Below are 6,336 nucleotides of genomic sequence, written 5' to 3' on the forward strand. Positions count from 1 at the left end.
AGCTCAGTATCACACCCGAGTTTATCGAAGTTCTCTTCTTTGCTCTATCCACCAGCAGCTCAGGTGAAAGCAAGGCTCTAAGCTACCCACATGCTCCCTCCTTTAAGAACGCATACATAGATCCAGAAATGCCTGCCCTGAGATTTCGTGGACAGCATGGTCTGAATCACAGTCCAGAGACAGACCAATGGGACATCAGATCTGTCACTACCAGAGTTGAGTCTGAAAGCCAGACAGTCACGGGGGCTGTCTAACGCATTGACAGTGGACAGGACTTTACATGTTCAAGACATCATGGGGATGTGTCCTCTCTTATTTATGGAGACCTTAAGAAGTGTGGTCTTTTTATCCTCCCTGCTGCTGCTATGTGTGGCATCTAGCAAGCCTGCGTCTTTCCTGTGGCACCATGTCAGGGTGCATCCAGGACCTGATGGCAATGCCATGCTTAGATCTCGGGATCGTAAGCTCATCTCTAAGCCCTGGGAAAGGACTGATTAATCCAATGAGCTGTCTCTGTAATTAGTATGGCTGTGCGTAGCTTGACCCTTAAGAAAACGCTCTGTTGCCGAAATCTTGCAGTCTGGAGTCTCCAAGGCAGTATTATTGAATTCTGTTGTCCTTTCCCATCCCTGCACCCTCACTCAGAGGAGCAGAGCACATCTGGTCCCTTTCAAGACCCCGTGGTTCCTGAAACTCCCCTCCTACCCTGCCCTAAAGGCTTTGTGAAGCCAGATCCAGACCTGGTTCTGTGGAGAATAAGCTCCCAGAGGCACGTGTGGCGCCCAGGGAAGGCCATGGTTCCCTCAGCAGTGAGATTAAAGGTGCTCATAGGTCACCTAACTGCAAGGAACTCAAACTTGGGGCCACAGTGATCAAGGTTCAGGCTCTGGCTTGGTCACTGGCAGGATGAGCGGTGGTAGGCAAGGAACCACAACTTCCGTAAGCTTCTTTGAGTCTACAGTAGGGTGTTACGGTTTTCTTCCCGTGGAACTCTCATATGGGGTGAGAGCATGTAGCAACATATTTTAGCATGGTGCCTGATACCTAATAAGCCCTTAGTGTAGTATGATTAGCAATATAGTAGCCACTAATTTCCATTGGCTTAGACTATGCTGTTGTTTGGATTGTGACCCTCAAGGTCCACATGTTAGAAGATTGGTCCCTTGGGTGGCCCTCTTGGAAGGTGGGGCTTAGTAGGACATAGTTCAAGATGTCTTTGAAGGGGGTTATGGGACTCTCACCCCATTCTCTTTCTGTCTCTTACTTCCTGGTCATAAAATGAAGAGTCTCCTCTGACATAAGCCCATTGTTGCTGTCTAGCACCTGCCAGGGACCCAAAACAATGGTCCACATGATCAGGGACCAGAAACACCAAACACAGCATCAAGATTAACCCTTTTTCTCTCTAGTTGTCTGGCATATTTTATTATGCTGAGAGAGCTAACTAATACAGAACTTAAAGAAAAACTCTTACTAAGCATTCAAATGCTACTGCCTAATCCACTGATCACAATAGTTTGATTCAGAATAAGTCCAGAATTTTTGAGGCCCAGATCAAGGCGTCAGCAGGAGCCACGTCCTACTAGCACCCCCAGAAACCCAGTGTTCTGCCTCTGTGGTAAGAGTACCACTTCCAGCACTATTGCTGATTGACGGTTTCTCAGACAGATCCCACTGAGCTATGCTGACCCCAAGACCAAGCCTTAGAACATAAATCCATCAGTGGCCTAAATTTACAGTTTGTGGTGGGTCCTCCCCGACCACTTCCTTCTGAGAGTTTTTAGGATAACAGTTGGCATTTTGATCGTGAAGGGTATTGATGGCGCGGTAGAGAGAGAGTGGCCTGGTCACAGAACACAAAGCTGCCCTGGTGAGATACCAACACTCCAGCCAGAAAGGGCACAGCCTGGCAGAGCCCGCTGTCATCTGCTGTCACCTCTGAGCAAAACGCAGTGCTGAGTGAGGGTTCATTTTTAACATTTCACCTGGCCCTAGAATAAATAAACAAACAAGCAAAATAGCAGTCAAAAGTTGAGTGGCTTTTCAAAAACTATGGGGAAGGAAACTGTCACACTTTCATCCTTCCTGTCCTGATTACAGTACACACCTTCCCTTCTTCCTCAAGCCCTCTCCTTATCCCGTGAGAAGATGCTGAGGCTCATTAAGGAAAACACGCGACTGGCTGCTGCAATGTGTTCACTATGACAGGGACTTGCAAATCAAATGATCTCTAGGAACATCCCCATCAGAAGGGAAGACAGGACCACCACACCAGGCATAATTCTGCATTCAATCACAGGGATAAGAGAGGAATTTCGTTATGTCTCTATAGCAACCAACATTTTATCTCAAATTCGTATTCTGGTAGCAACCGAAGCTATAGTTAAGTTAAATTGGTTTTTTTTTCTGAGGAATTTCAGAGTTTTCTCATTTGAATTAGATTTTTTAAGTATCAGCTCAAAAATGTGGTATGCCCCCCGCTTCCTCCTTCCAGGCAAGTTGTAACATGATGGGGTGAGTCTTCAGTCAAGGACATCTCTTAGCACTGCTGAAGCCTCCTTGCCTAGCTGTCAGTAATCGTGTCTCTGTGCTGGCTTCCTCTTGTGTGTCTGTGGCAGTCCTTTTTCTGTTGCTGTAACAGAATAGCCGAGCAAGCTAACTTTATAGGGAAAAGAGGTTTTCTTAACTCATAGTTCTGCTGGTTCGTGGGCCAAGACCATATGACCATCATTGGTCACCACAATGGCAAGACAGCACTGGAAGGAAGGGATTACACATCAAAATAGAACCCAGAGGGTGATTTGGGGGTTAGCTTTACTCATGACAACTCACTCTTGAGACTTCAGAGTCTCCACTAGAACTACCTTAACTCCTCAAAAAGCAGATCCCCCAGGGACCTAAAGTCCTCCCACAAGGCCCCACCTCTCAGCACAAGCACATTAGGGGTCAAGCCCCCAACAATAGACCCCTTGGTAACCATATCCAAACCACGAAAGTATCGTATCCCCAAGCTGTTCCCCAACCATGGGATCCGTGGTGGTTTGCATGGATAATTACTGTCTCAACTGACTAACCCTTCCTAGGCCTGCAAGCTCCCTCAGCTCCCTCCAGGTCCATCCTGGGGACCAGGAGACTATGAACCCTCCATGTGGTGACCCCTTGACTGCTGCCCAGATGTGTCAGTACAGAGACTCTGTATGTTAACAAGCCCATAGAGCAGGCACGAATAAGGAATGGGCTAAAATACTGACAAGCCCATGCAGACCTGTGTGCTAGACAGAATAGTATTCAGCCAAAGATGCCACAATTACAACAACAGAGCACGTGGCTGCATCAAAGCCACAGTGATCTAAGTTGCTGATTGAATTAAGATTCCTTCCTGAGGCCGGAGCCTACAGAAGATCGTGACAGGTAGTACAGCGGGAGGAAGGCTGCAGACCATCCACCCCCCACTTTGTGTGTGGAAGGAAGTGAGAGACAACAGGGTGTGGGTTGTTTCTGGAAGCTGGCAGAGTAAGAGTCCCGATTCTCCCCAGGAATCTCCAGGAAGGAACACAGAGGTGGAGACCTGGGTGTCAGCCCAGCGAGACCCTTTGAAGACTTCTGATATCTTTAACTGTAAGATAATAAATGTGTGTTATTTTAAGCCACTGGGTTTGTGGTCATTTGTTTTAGCAACTGCAGGAAACAATTATTGTTCAGTGCTAGGAACTGAACTTGGGTTTTAAAGCATAGAAGGCAAGCACTCTACTCCAGACTATCCTCCCAGTCCAAATCTATCCTATGGGTCGTTGCTTTTCCTGAACTCTCTGCTTTAAGACATCAGACAGAGCCCATCTCAGACATCCATTCTGGCTCTCACTGTGGAACCCTTCCCTCCAACACTCTCACCCTTCCCAGGAGCAGGTCTTGGCCAGTGTTCTCTCCAGATTCGTGTGGAAAGTGTAAACCCTGTGCTCTGAGTCACGCTGGACTTTTGCTACAGAAACCTGTGTTAGGCTACAGAACCCTGTGTTCTGAGCCATGCTAGGCCAACCTATCCCTTAGCAGCAGAAACCTAATAGATGGTAGCATCATCACACTGGCGTTTGGTTTTCTCTTTCATAAAAGGTTATATGAGATAAATTTATGATCATTGTCTTCATCACTGTTTTTTTTTTTGTTCATTTGTTTTTCATCTTTGTTTTGTTTTTGTTGTGAAGAGACACCATAAACAAGTCAACTCTATGAAAGAAAGCATTTATTTGGGGCTGGCTTACAGTCTCAGGAACTTAGTCCATTTTCATGTGGCAGTGTCTCAAACATGGGGAAAGCTGGGCTACGCTGAAACTATCCCTCTGAAAGTCACATTTGGGGGCAATGCTGCCTTCTGTCCTGGTTAAAGATACATGGCTGTGTCTGCCTCTGCCCAGAGCCTGAGTTTCTTTCCGCCTGTCACCCATGTTTGAAATCATTAGTGTTAAACGGATGGGGTAGCATATTGCCTGTGACCCTAGTACTGTGGAAGCCGAGGCCGGAGGATTGAGCAATGGTGGCCATCCTGAGCAAGGACCTGTGAAAGGGAAGAGGGGAGGAGGAAAGGAAGGAAGGAAGGAAGGAAGGAAGGAAGGAAGAAAGGTAAAGGACTGAGAGAGGGAGTGGGAAAAAATCGTTAGACCTGGAGGGACAGAATACCAGCAAGGGTGCAGAGTGAGTCACCAGAGGAAGTGATATGCATTGATTGGTCGTTTTAGAGTCCACTAAGGACAAAGGCAGACACGGACATCAGATGTGTGGGGAACTGGGGGAGTGGGAGTAGGAGGCAGTTGTAGTAAAATCTCCAGGAGAGCCTGGGTTCCTGATGCAGACAGATGAAAACCCCAAGGGTTGCCTGAGTGTCAACAAGTGGGCTGTTAAGCAGAGGCAGATGGGGCCCGGCAGGCAAGGATGAGACCAGTCACGGAATATGTGCATTCTGAGAACAGAGGGAAGGGCATTTCGGTGTTCAGCAAGTGGGGTGAGTCCTGGGGAATGAATCAGTAAAAGTCCACAGGGCCAGCTGACCAGGACCAGCTCGAGGACATATCAGGAACTTGAAGGGAAAGTCCTACCGCAAATATCAAATGAGTCTGGGGTGGATTTCCCTTGCCTGGGGATTGCTACTCATTCCTCTCCTCCCCTGAGCCTGCAAGACCATCTGTTTATATTAAGAGCTCCTGGGGCTGGAGAGATGGTTCATTGGTTAAGTCACTGGCTGTTCTTGCAGAGAGAGCAGAATTGATCCCAAGTACCACTCACAGCCATCAATAACTCCACTCCCAGGGGGCCAAACACCCTCTTCTGACCTCCCAGGGTGCTAGGCATGTAGCACACAGATATACATGGAGGCAAAACATCCATATGTAAAATAATATAATAAAACAACAATTAAAAAATAAATAATAGCTATGTGGTGATGGCTCACACCTTTAATCCCAGCACTTGGGAGCCAGAAGCAGACAGATCTCTGTGAATTCAAGGTCAGCCTGGTTTACCTAGTGAGTTCTAGGACAGCCAGGACTGTTTCAAAGAGAAACCTTGTCTCAAAAGAAACAAAAAGCAGGAGAGGAAGAGGAAAGGAAGGAAGGCAGGCAGACAGAAAGAAGGAAGGAAAGAAGGAAAAAGGAAAGGAAGGAAAGAAGGAAGGGAGGGAGGGAGGGAGGAAGGAAGGAAGGAAGGAAGGAAGGAAGGAAAAGAACTAACAGACTGGAGGGTGAGAGTTTGCTGCCTGTCTCAGGAATGTGGGTGAGCTCACCACCTGGGTGACTGACTACCACAGGTACCCAGCAGCTGTAAAATCCGTTAACTCCAGAACTGAAGTCCTTGAATTTGGAAAACAAATGCCTGCCCGCACGGTTACTGAACACAGAGAAGAGATAAAATCCCAGGAAAAGCCCTTGGGTTCAGTATAGCTCTTGACGCCTGACAAAAGCATCAAGACATGTTTTAGAAAGAATGTGGTCCTCTCCCTGAGCATTAAACCTGCAGCCCTGAATCTCTTCGACTGTTCCCTTCTCTCAGACAGTTGACAACAATCACATTCTACTCGGAGTTTACTGAAGCAGACAAATGAGTGGCTGGCGCTGATCTTGTCTTGGGTTTGGGGTTTTTTGTTTGTTTGTTTGGTTGGTTGGTTAGTTGAGGTTTTTTGTTGTTGTTGCTTGTTTTTTTTGTTTTTGTTTTTGTTTTGTTTTGTTTGCTTCTTTGTTTTTATTTCAGGGCAGGGTCTCACGTAGCCCAGACTGGCCACGAACTCGTTGTCTACTTAAGGATGGCCTTGGCCTTGGCCCCTCCATCCTCTTGCCTGTGCCTTCCCAG

This window comes from Microtus oregoni, unplaced genomic scaffold, assembly GCF_018167655.1.
Source record: "Microtus oregoni isolate MIOR12 unplaced genomic scaffold, Mior012 000023F_ref0000262, whole genome shotgun sequence".
Lineage (NCBI taxonomy): Eukaryota > Metazoa > Chordata > Mammalia > Rodentia > Cricetidae > Microtus > Microtus oregoni.